Source organism: Hydra vulgaris, chromosome 05, assembly GCF_038396675.1.
Source record: "Hydra vulgaris chromosome 05, alternate assembly HydraT2T_AEP".
Classification (NCBI taxonomy): Eukaryota; Metazoa; Cnidaria; class Hydrozoa; order Anthoathecata; family Hydridae; genus Hydra; species Hydra vulgaris.
Window position 1 is genome coordinate 21,692,501 of NC_088924.1, and position 12,996 is coordinate 21,705,496.

Below are 12,996 nucleotides of genomic sequence, written 5' to 3' on the forward strand. Positions count from 1 at the left end.
TAAGTTTATATACATAAGTTTGCGTTTATTTTAATTTATTTTATACTTCTCTATATCTATATGTATATTTTATATTCTTAGGAAAAATAATAAGGAATAGAAAAATTTAAAAAAAAATTCTCCTGGAATTTGTCAAAAGAATGTTGTGTTATGCTCTATTTTAAGGTATCTGTATTTTTGTTTATTAGAAATTTTTGATTTTGTTCTTAAATGGTTTCATCTTTTTCATTCCAATGTTGTGAATTGTAATCTGCATTCTTTGTTACGTTAAAAATAACTGATGCTAATAAATGTTGTTTTATAGTTGTTAAAGGTTTGCATATATGTTTATACTATGCTCAAAGTTAAAAAGTTTTTGATAAATACGTGTATGTGATAATATATGTTATATAGTTATTTCATAAATGTGTTTATATAAATGTTTTTATAATAGTGTGAAATGTATTTTATCTAATCTGTACATGATTGTTAAAGGAGGTGTTTTTATATAGTAGTAGTATATAGTAGTATATATTTGTCACAACAAAAGTAAAAATAATTGACAAAATACAAATCATAGAATGTCAGATTATAGTTAGTTTTTGTGAAGCTCATATTGCAACTTTCACTAAGGATAGCTGCGAGCTGTAGTAACATTAGAGCTTATCGAGGCTCGCTTTAAAACTGTTGACAGTTGGAGAACTGATTACTTTATCCGGTAACATATTCCATGCATTGGCAATGCGATTGTTGAAAAAGTGGAAACGAGCTAAATTATTGCTGTACTTTTCACGGTGAATTCTTTCTCTGTGATTTGCTCTTGGTGGAATTGTGATGAGAGGAAAGTGCCAGTTGACTATGTCAATGTTATTAATAATTCTATATTTTTGGATGAGGTCACCACGTTTACGACGTTCAACAAGAGAAGATAGGCCAAGTTGTAAACATCTGGACTTGTAGTCTAACTTTTTTAGTTTGTCTGGTATTTTTGTGGCTCTGCGCTGTATTGATTCAATAGTTTGTTCATCCTTCACCATATGAGGGTTCCAAGCTGGAATTGCAAACTCAAGTGAAGGACGGATGTAGGTGGAGTAGAGTTGTTTCCATAAAGAAGCATCACGAGATTGGAAAGAGTGTTTTAGGATGCCTAGCATTTGATTTGCTTTACATGAGGCAATGATGGATTGGGTTTCTGCTTTAAGATCATTGGTAATTTGAATTCCCAAGTCACGCTCAGAGGTAGTTGCTTCCAATGTAGTTCGAGTCGTTATTGAACAAGGGCCTGATTCCTCCATTGAGTACTTGAAAGGTGTTAATTTTTTTTGGCCAAAGTGCATGACCTTGCATTTCTTTGCATTTAGCTCCATGAGCCAAGATTTAGACCACTGGACAATTTGGTCAATATCTGATTGGAGTTGAAGTTGAGCAGCAAGTGAGTTGACAATGCTTAGGATTTTAGTGTCATCAGCGTAAATCTTACAACTGTTTTCTTTGCTTATTACATCTGGCAGATCATTGATGAAAATAACAAATAAAATTGGACCCAAGACTGATCCTTGCGGAACTCCACTTGTCACAGGTAACCAATTCGATTGAGTGTCGCCAAGGATGACTCGTTGAGACCTGTTGAGTAGAAAAGCTTTTATCCAATTGAGAAGATTGCCTTCGATTCCGTACATTTTTAATTTGTAAAGCATTCGTTGATGTGGGACTTTGTCAAAAGCTTTAGCAAAATCCAGAAATACGACGTCAACTGGTAGCTTTCTGGCTATATTTCCAGTCAAGAAGTCCATTGTTTCAATATTTCCAGTCAACAAGTCCATTGTTTATATGTTATATAAAATTAAAAAAAATATTGTGTTTTATAGTTAGTATAACTATAACACACAATATATTTGAGATATAGATCTAGAGCAAGATTCGTCAACCTTACCAGTCAAGCGGTGTTACTGCTTTAGGTCTAAGTGTAGTGTAGCCTTCAATTTTAACTATTCTGAAAATACATAACATTATCTTTAATAATTTTTTGTGTAATGTTGTTACCTTTGGCTTATCTTTATGTTAGTGTCTGTTGTTAAAAGTGATTAATAGGTAGTTTCATTACTAGAACTTGCTGCTTTTGTTTCTTAATATAAATACATTAATATAATTTCTTCAAGCAGAAACATAAATTAGTGACTTTTGTCTGAAATAGCACAGTGAATATTATTATTATTATTAGTGCGCATAGTTATACCTATTGTTCAATATTAGTTACAATTCTGTATTCTGTAATATACACTATTTCTTAGCTTTTAAGTAGTTTCCAGGCTTTTCTTAACCAAGTGTTTTCTTAAAGAAGTCATGACCTTTTATGGTACGAGTTAAAAATGTTTAAGTTGACATTAGGTAGATAATGTTTAGTAGCTTGAAATGATAGGTAATATGAAATCTTTTTAAAATTTTATTAAGTAATTAGTTTATTGTAATCTTTTTTTAAATTGTACTTTTAAATTTAAAGCTTCGTGTTATAGATGTTAATATTGAAAATATAAGTTACTATAATTCTTAGATGGGGTGTACCGTTAAAAGATATTTATGGGTAGTTTCATGCTTTCACATGCTTTTAATAATTAGATAAAAGCCATGACAACATTTTGTTATAAATAAAATTTATCTATAATATTGTTAAAACCTTTGCTCTTTGAAATAAATGTTTCTGGCTTTTCAATAAGTGCATAATAATTTCTCTTGCATGAATGAATTGTGGTTTAGGATATAATTGTGTTACTATATGTTTGTTTTTCTATATTTAATATAGCATTATTCATTTTCATACATTTTTATTTAAGTTTAATTGTTTATAATTTATTAAGACTTAGATTATTAGAAAATTCATGTTTACAGAGTAGATATTAATCATAATCAAGTTGTTGTACCAAGGAAATTGTAGAGGTTTATTTATAAAATGTACTATATATGTTATAAAGAAAATTTTGGATTTCATATGTTTTCATTAATAAATAGTTCAATATATATATATATATATATATATATATATATATATATATATATATATATATATATATATATATATATAATATATATATATATATATATATATATATATATATATATATATATATATATATATATCCTTGGAGTTGCAGCAGCATTATAGTTTGCGTGTTGGAGGGGGGGGGGGGGATTTACAAACCCGCGCTAATAACCTGTTTTGTACATAATGCATTTATAAGTTTTATTATGCGTTTTGTTCAATGTTTTCTCCCAACACATGAACTATGACGCTGTCCGCGACTCCAAGGATATATGTATGTATATATATGTATGTATGTATCTATGTATATATATATATATATATATATATATATATATATATATATATATATATATATATATATATATATATATATATATATATTTTATTAGAAACACTTTACTGTTTCTAAGAAAAAAGGATTTTTGTTTGTTTCTAAATTATTTTTATTAGAATCAAAATAAATTTCAACTTTTTTTTTTAAGTCTCTGCTAATATGGTTGCAGTTTTTTCTTAACTTTAATTAAATAAACTTAAGAAAAAGTAATACAGGTGTATTACTTTTGATGATGGCTAATTATTTTTATTTTGCTTTCAATCGGTTTCTTTATTTTATAATTTTTCGAATAAGATTTTTTTAGTTATTTATTAAGTTTTTTTATTTTATTGTTAACTTTAGAGTAGTAAAACAAATAAATAATTAGTGTTGCTTTGATAAATATGTTTAATGATAATGATGACATTGAAATGGATGATAGGCTAGATGAAGTTATGTATTTACAAGACGATGTATGTGCTATAAGGCGTGTTGAAAATAATCGTAGACGAAATGCAAGAAATAGACTTAGGCGAGATGAAATTAATCTTTTACAATATGAAAGAAATAGGCTTAATCAAGATGAAGTTAATCGTGGCCAAAATGAAAGAAATAGGCTTGATCGAGATAATGTTAATCATCGCCAAAATGAAAGAAATAGGCTTGATCGAGATAATGTTAATTGTCGCCAAAATGAAAAAAATTGGCTAAATCGAGGCGAAGTTAATCATCGCCAAAATGTAAGAAGATCTGTTGGACAAGGACAAATGTATTTTATAGCAAGAAGTAATGCTATTCCAGATTATAATTACTTATGAGAAATGTATCAAATTTGTCAGTACTGTGGTGCTAAGAAATTTCCAGATGAAACACATTTTCTATGTTGCCATAATGGTAAGGTAGCTTTGCCTCCACTTTCACCATTTACACAAGTTTTACAGGATTTATTTACAGGGAGTTATGTAGATAGTAATGCTAATGTTAATTTTTTAAAACATATTCGAAATTACAATGCCTGTCTTTGTTTCACTTCTTTTAAAGCAACTGTAGTTCAACCAATAAATCATGGGCCTCCATGTTTTAAAATATGTGGCCAGATTTATCATTGTGTAGGTAATCTTAGGCCAGATCAAGATATTCCACCAATATATTCTCAACTATATATATATGATCCACTTGCAGCAGTGAATTTTAGAATGCAACAACGTTGTAATGATCTTTGTTTACGTGACTTAATGTCTCAATTGCAAACTATAATTTCTGAACAAAGTCAATTTGCTCTTGCATTTTAAAATATGGCTGAAGTAGAAAATGAAGAAATTCGTCAAGTGGCTATAGAAGGTTGCCAAGATTCTGTTTTTAAAAAATGTCTTTACTTAAAGGGGATGATAGGCGTTGCTATAATCTACCTTCACACGATGAAGTTGCAGTTGTATTTGTTGGCGAAGATGGTGCTCCCCCAACTTCCAGGGAAGTTGTTATTTACCCAAGTGGTCATCCTTTAAAAATTGTATCAAGTATGTCAGCCAACTTAGATCCTATGATTTATTCTCTCTTTTTCCCAAGAGGTGATGCTGGTTGGCATAATCAGTTAGTGCATAACCCTGAGCGTGCCACACTGGTTAGAAATCATGTTACATTATCTCAGTTCTACAATTATAGACTTTCTGTTCGGCAATTTTTTATTATTTTATGGCAAGAAACTATTTCAGCAATATGCTGTAGATGCATATGTAAAAATTGAAGGGCAGCGTCTTGCTTTTATCAGAAATAATCAAAATAAACTGAGAAGCGAGCAGTATGATGCCTTACATGAATATGTTAATAACATTGTGATTGAACGTAATGTTAGACCAGGGCGAGTAGTTATTTTGCCATCATCTTATGTAGGAAGTCCTAGAGCTTTAAAAGAAAATTTTGAAGATGCTATGGCAATTATTAAAAAGTATGGTAAACCAGATTTTCTTATTACTCTTACTTGCAACCCAAAATGGTGTGAAATAACAGAAAATTTATATCCAGGTCAGACAGCAAATGATAGACCTTATTTGGTCACTCGGGTATTTAAACTCAAGTTAAATAACCTCCTCAATGATATATTCAAACATGGTGTATAAGGCAAAGTTGTAACGCATGTTCAGGTTGTTGAGTTTCAAAAGCGTGGTTTGCCGTATGCCACATTTTACTTCATTTAGCCAATAATGATAAACTTGAAACAGCACAGGATATCAATAATTTAATATGTGCAGAAATTCCAGATCCGGTTGTTATTCGTGAACTTCATGATATTATTAAAACTTGCATGATTCACGGCCCATGTGGGATACTGAATCCTAATTCTCCCTGCATAAAAGATGGAGTGTGCAGCAAAAATTATCCTAAAGAATTTAATGCCAACACAGTAGCCGTTCACAATTGTTATCCACAATATAGACGTCGTGATGATGGGTTGGTTATCAATATTAAAGGCAACAAGGTAGATAACCGTAGGGTGGTACCTTACAATCCTTGGTTATCTAAGAAATATCAAGCTCACATTAATATCGAAGCTTACATGTCTGTAAAGGCTGTTAAATATTTGTACAAATACATATACAAAAGGCATGATTGTGCGAATGTTTTGATAAATGAACAGGTTAATCACAATGAAGTAAATAATTTTTTAGATTGTCGTTATGTTAGTGCACCTAAGACACTGTGGCAAATATTTGAGTATCCTATAAGTCATATGTCACACACTATTATCCGTCTTAAGGTTCATCTTCCTGAGAATCAGATTGTGTATTTTAGAGAAGGAGAAGAACAAGTGGCTTTAGAGCAAGCTGCCCAACGCGATACACACCTTACAGCATGGTTTAAATTAAATTCTGAAAATGAAGGAGCGCATCGCTATTCATATGTAGACATTCCATATCACTATGTATTTGATGATAAACATTGTAAATGGAAGGTTAGACAAAGAGATGAAAATAAGGTGATAGTAAGAATGTATAAAGTTAGTCCAACAGGAGAATTATTTTTTCTTAGATTGTTACTTTTGCAGGCAAAAGGAGCAACATCTTGGGAGGATTTGCGTACTGTTAATGGAATAGTTCTTGAAACCTTTCGTGAAGCATGTGTTTTAAAAGGTTTGTTGCAAGATGACACTGAATGGCAGAATACTCTTTCTGAGGCAGTTTTAACGCGAATGCCTAAGCAAATTAGACAGCTGTTTTCAGTTATTTTAACCTTTTGTGAACCTGACGACCCTTTGCATCTTTGGAATACATACAAAGCTTTTATGATGGAGGATTTCATTCATCGCCAAGTTCCATTTATATTAGCTGAACAAGCTACTCTTCGTCAAATCGAAAAGATTATTAATCAAAGTGGTAAAACGCTATCTGATTATAATTTGCCTGTTGTTGATGAATTCATAGATTTTAATTTAGAAAATTTAAATGATAATGTTCAGTAATCAACTGACGAAGCTAATAGAATGAGACCACTTCTTAATGTCAATCAATTAAATGTAAGTAATCCTGTCCTTGCTGCTTTGAACAAGCAACCAAGTGTAGAAAATCAACATTCCAGATTGTTTTTTATGGATGGACCATCTGGTAGTGGAAAAACGTTTACGTATAATTATTTGGTTGCTGAAACCATAAGTAGGGGTTTTAAATCTGCTACAACTGCATGGACTGGCATAGCAACAACTCTTCTTACAAATGGATCTACATTGCATGGTTTATTCAAACTTCCTGTCCCAATATTGGATAACAGCACATGTAATGTAACCCCTAACTCTATACATGGACATTTTTTAAAACAAGTTAGTTTGTTTTTGCTTGATGAAACATCCAAGATACCTAAACATGCCTTAAATGCAATTGGTAGGTTGTTAAAAGATGTATGCAACAACAACTTTCTGTTTGGAGTCATTCTTTTTGGTGGTGACTTAAGGCAAATACTGCCTGTTGTGAAAAAAGGACAACCAGCTGAAATTGTAGAATTGTGTATAAAATGTTCCTTACAGTGGCAATGGGTGCAGAAATTTACATTTACTGAAAATATAAGAGTAAATGATGGGGAAAGAGAATTTTCCCAATGGCTATTAAAACTTGGTAGTGGAACAATGCCTATCAAAGAAGAGGGTCCTTTTGAAGGATGCATTGAAATACCTTATCAGTGCATAAGAGAAAATGTCTCTATTGTTGAAAAGATTTTTGGAGATGCTGAGCAAAATGATTATTCTAAACGTGTCATTTTAACACCCACTAATGTGGATTCATTATCAATTAATGCAGAAGTGCTTGATTGTCTACCTGGTGAAGTCAAAATTTATTCAAGTGCTGATCAAATTGAGACTTATGACATTAATGAAAGAAATAACTTTCCTGTTGAGTTTTCGAACAGCTTAACTCCTTCAGGTATGCCTCCTCATTGTTTAAAATTGAAAATTGGTTGTGTAATTATGCTATTTAGAAATTTAGATCTCAAAGCTGGGTTATGCAATGGCACTCAAATGAAAGTTTGTGCTCTTCAAAATAATTATATTGATGCAGAGGTTTTGACAGGTGTTTCTGGTGGTAAACGGGTATTTGTTCCTAGAATTCAGTTGGCTCCATCAGATTCTAATTTACCTTTTGTTCTGAAACGTCATCAGTTTCCTGTCAGATTGGCATATTCAATGACAATTAATAAAAGTCAAGGTCAAACATTTGACAGAGTTGGCGTATATCTAAAAAAACCGGGGTTTTTTTCATGGTTAACTATATGTTGCATGTCCAAGAACTAGAGCATTTAATAGTTTGTTTTTCGAAATTGATAAACATACCATTCAAGGTATGGTTGGTGAAAAATGTTACACAAATAATGTTATATTTTCTAATGTTCTTAATTTATAGTCAAGGTTTTTCACATTTCTAAATGTTCATATCTTGCAAGCACAAGCTGTATGATGTATGTAATGACTTTTAGTTATTAATTATACTTTAATATATCATTTGTCCTTTTTTTTGTTTAAACATTTGTTCCAAAATTCCATATAAATTCCAAATGTTGCATTAACAAAATAGCATAAATTTTGAATTATTTAATAAATGGTTTTCAAAAATGTTTTATTTACAAATATACTTGTATTTTAAATGATTATTGTTTTAATATAAAACATTTAATTTTTTTTATAAAAAATTATAGAAAATGCAACCAGTTTTTGTTATTTTGCCTGCTGTTATAACTGCTTTTAAATAGTTATTAGTGTTATAATTCATAGCCAAATGTGCAGAGCTAGGTCATTAACTAGCCAAGCAAGTGTTGTGTCTTGCAGTGTATGCAGAGCTAGGCCATTAAACTAGCCAAGCAAGTGTCGTGACTTGCAGTGTGTTTAAAGCTAGGCCGTTTAACTAGCCAAGCAAGTGACTTGCAGTGTGTGTAGAGCTAGACTGTTTTGCTAGCCGGCTATTCTTTATAACTAAAAATCTATTTAAAAAGAAAAAAAAAAGTAGCAATCAGCAAGATTGCAAACTTTGCCAGCCAAGAGCTTTAGTTAGCAGAGCTATGAGACAGCATTTACTGCCAAAAGGTGTTTGGATCGTCTATAAGTTACGTAACGCAAACTTATACAATAAAACAAAAAAGTTCAAAAGTTTTCCCTTGCAGAGTTTTAATATTTAGATAAATTAGTGCATTAAGTTTAATGAAAATTGACGCGTAAAAGAGCTAAATATCTCCAACTTCTGTTTTTAGTTACTATGTTTTCAGATACTTGTATATTTTGCGTTGCGTAATTTATGGACGATCCCTTACTGTTATATTTAATGTCTGTTGTCTAGCCTTTTATAGCTATATATATATATAAAACACATGTCTGTTAATATTTTGTGCAATTTCATCCTACAAATATTTTAAGCTATTTGCTATTGCTTTGCGTAATTGTTGTGATGTTATTGTTGTAATGTTTTGTGATGATAGACAGCTTAGCTTATCTTCCCGTGGTGTCTATCATTAAAAATGATTACAGGTAGTTTCTCTAACTGCTTTTAATTATTCACTAAAAACCAATATAGCATTTGATATTACTATAGTACAATTGTTTATATCTCATTTTTTTTATCTTTAGTGTTATTAATATTTTTGCTCTTTGAATGAGATTAAACGAGTTGGCTTTTCATTAAAGATAAAGATATTATTGGTTTCAAAAATGAACACCATAGCCAAAGTGCTCACAAAATTAAGTAGTTTCTAAAAATCTTTCTAATTTGTTCTTTTTTTAATTTCTTTTTTTTCTTTTTTTTTTTTTTTTACTTTTTACTTATTTTTCTATAACTTCCTACTAGCATGGAATCATGTAGCTTTTTTAATGTTTAATCGTCGTCCCTATCGATAATAAAGATTCATAATTATTTTAATATGGTTTTCTTTACAATAGGATATGCTTGACTCTTCGGTCCTGGAGATAGCGGCTATTATAGATCATTTGGGCAAGTGCCTTCAACATTAATTGTTTTTTAAGAAAAATATGTTTTATATAGATTTTTTTTAAATTTTTTTGTTACATATTTAACTATTTATCATGTAATAAAATTTACTTTTTGTGTATGTTTGTAAAAAAATTTATTATTAAAGTGAACACAATTGTTCTATATGAATATTATATTATATATGGTTTTAACATCTCTTTTATAGCCTTTTCAGCTCATTGGGCCGGGTGAATAAAAAAGAACAATTGCTTTTATTCAACGCTTTTAGACTAAGTGCTCACCTTTATGTGAAAATATTTATCGATTTTGCTCAAATTTGTATTAACGTAAAGCGTAACAATTACTGCAAAAATGTCAAGTAAAAGCAATTGCTTTTTTTATCAACCTAACTTATACAAAAATTAATAAAAAGTTTTGAATAAAACTAATAATTTTGATGCAAAGTAAAGACAAACGCAAGGCAAAATATATTCCGGACATTTTTCGCTAAATATTTTCTGCATTATTATAAATTAGAATTGGATGAATGCTGAAATAAATAATGTTAATATAAAGTAAATCGACATTTGTTTACGGTATTTTTTTTTTTTTTTTAATTACTAAATAAGATTTGGATGATCTATGCATGTAATTCAAGTCATATTTTAACAAAACGATTTTGTGATTTGCCCATTTAATGTTCGAATGTTGCGGAATAAATGGCTAACTGTATGCTTAATGAAGCTTACAGTTTTGTTTAACTAAGAAGCCAAGAAAAATAAAAGTAAGCACAACTAAAAAAGTATTAATAAATTTATATTTCATTAGAGAAAACAAATAAAAATTAAATTTTAATTTATTTACTAAAAACCCGTATTACGGGTTGCCTACTGCTAGTAATGGTAATAATACTTGTCTATTTTCATTTTAGATCAATAAGATTTAAATCTAATAACTTGATAGTAGCCTGCCCTCAGATGCATGAGTTCAGGAATCTGATCTCATGCTTCTGAGGGCAAGTGTATGTCCATAACGTACATATACTTTTATTTCATAAACTTATGGAATTGATCACTTTAGATTAGAAGTCAATCAACATACATCATCCAGACCATATTTTAAAAACCCATAAAATTGTTTGGGCAAAATGTCTGGAAAAAATTCAGAATTTATTTTATCAAATTTTCCTCTTAACTTCATTGTTTCAAATTTTTTTTCAAACTCTTCCTAATTTTTGTATGAGTGATAAGTGAAAAAAAAAAAAAAAGAAAAAGGAAATGTATCACAAAAGTATATTCATAAACTTTTATGTATGAAAAACATTTTGGTTATTCGCAAAAAATGAAAGTTGATAAAAAAATATTGAGAATTCAGAAAATATCCGGAAAAAGATAATCCCTGAATAAAGTAATCTTATACCCCGTTCACATTGGAGATAAAACACGTTTTATTTTAAATGTGTTTTGTGTTTATAATGTTATAAACTCTGCAAAACAGTAATAAAACAACATGGCGAGGTTGTTTTATATTAACACATGCTTTTTATATTGACAAAGCAACCTTGCAGTATTGTTTTATTGTTGTTTTATACAGCTTTTTGCAATAACAATATAATACGCTTTTAAGATAAAACGTGTTTTATCGTCAGTATGAACGGGGTATAAGCTAACAATAAAAATAAAGTTTAAATAAGATGCAAGACATGCACACAAAATAAACAATTAGCAAAGTATAATTGTCAACAAGGCATAAAATAAACACATAACAATGTTACATGTTTTGTTACACACAGTTAACACAACATTTTTATTCTAGTTTTTATTCTATTGTTGAAAGTTGTATTATAGTCAATATTAAGATAAAAAGGATAAATAAATATAGCTTATTATAGTAATATTGTTTAGTATAATCTTTATAAATGCAACATTTTTTTGAAAGATTATAATAATTAGGTCTCCATTGTTAAAAATGGTGATTTCAACAACATTAGAAGAGCTCCCATGCAAAACCAGACTAACCCATAAATAAAAATTTTAACAATCTTGATACTTTTTATTTCTTGATTTAAATTGTTACCATAAATTAAGAAATAAAATTTATGTCACTAACATAGCATACATCAACAAGGATCATGGTTCACAGGACATAAAAAATTTCCTTAGAAAAACTTTCATATAAGTTTTTATGAGGGAATAAAATTTGGATTAGTTTGTATTTTCACCAACATTTTGCAGCATTTTCTCAGCATAAGTGTCCAGTCTACATTTTCAGACAAATCCACTGTGCATCTGAAACAAAACATATAAACATCGCTAAGATATGTTATTGAAGGAAGGGAGAAAAGCAAGAGAGTGAAGGTAGGGAGAGAAAAACCATTTTGCAAGACTTAATGAGGTAATGAGGTAATGAGTAAGAGAATATGAAAGAGGTGCTCAAAACAGATAAGTGCAGAGGGAGTGGATGCCGCGGCCTACTGACAGGTAGACTCCATTTTTTACATCACATTCAAGGGTCACAGAATTAGAAATAAGATCAACATAAGACAGGCAAAATTACCTTCTTTCCTTTGCAACTGTTTTTATGTTGTTTTTGCTTTGTTTTAATAATCTTCCGCTTTCTAGAACTGCTACTACGTTCTCCAACAAACTCTAAATCATCTTCATCTAAAATCCTTCTTTGTAATTAATTTGCATTACAAAAGGCTTAAACTGTTAATAAATAATTTGTAACAATTTAAAATTTAAAACAATGCAAAATGAGGCTAGTAACCGTTATCGTTTTTATAAAAAATTTCAGTTTCGGAAGTTGTAATCACATGGTTTGTTTTGATAAATTTGATTGGTTGTTGGGATTGTCTGATTTTGCAAGAAATGGTAAAAAGGAATTGTCTGTTTTTGCACAATATTATTAACTTGTCTATGTAATGTATGGAGCCCACTTTTCCTCAAAAATCATTCATTAGCCAATAAAAATGATTTTCTGCTATACACAGTAAACATAATCTCATTATTGGTAAACATTGGATTTGCTTGGTTTTGCATGGGAGCTCTTCCAGGGTTCGAATTAAGCGTTGATAAATTGCAACCACTAGAAATGCTTCCAGTGTTTTAATTTTTAGTTTTTTAAAAAGTGTAATTTTTGTTTTCATCATTAACTCATTAGCTGTTATTTATATTTATATTGATTTTAAATAATGATATAAAATTTCATTCCAAAGCCATGTT

At 29.8% G+C, this 12,996-nt stretch overlaps 1 protein-coding gene across 1 annotated transcript in view; it reads right to left on the reverse strand.

Moving 5' to 3' along the window:
• LOC136080686 (uncharacterized) overlaps positions 1–12,996 on the reverse strand; it is an 88,174-nt gene that overhangs the window by 57,466 nt on the left and 17,712 nt on the right. The window lies entirely within an intron of this gene.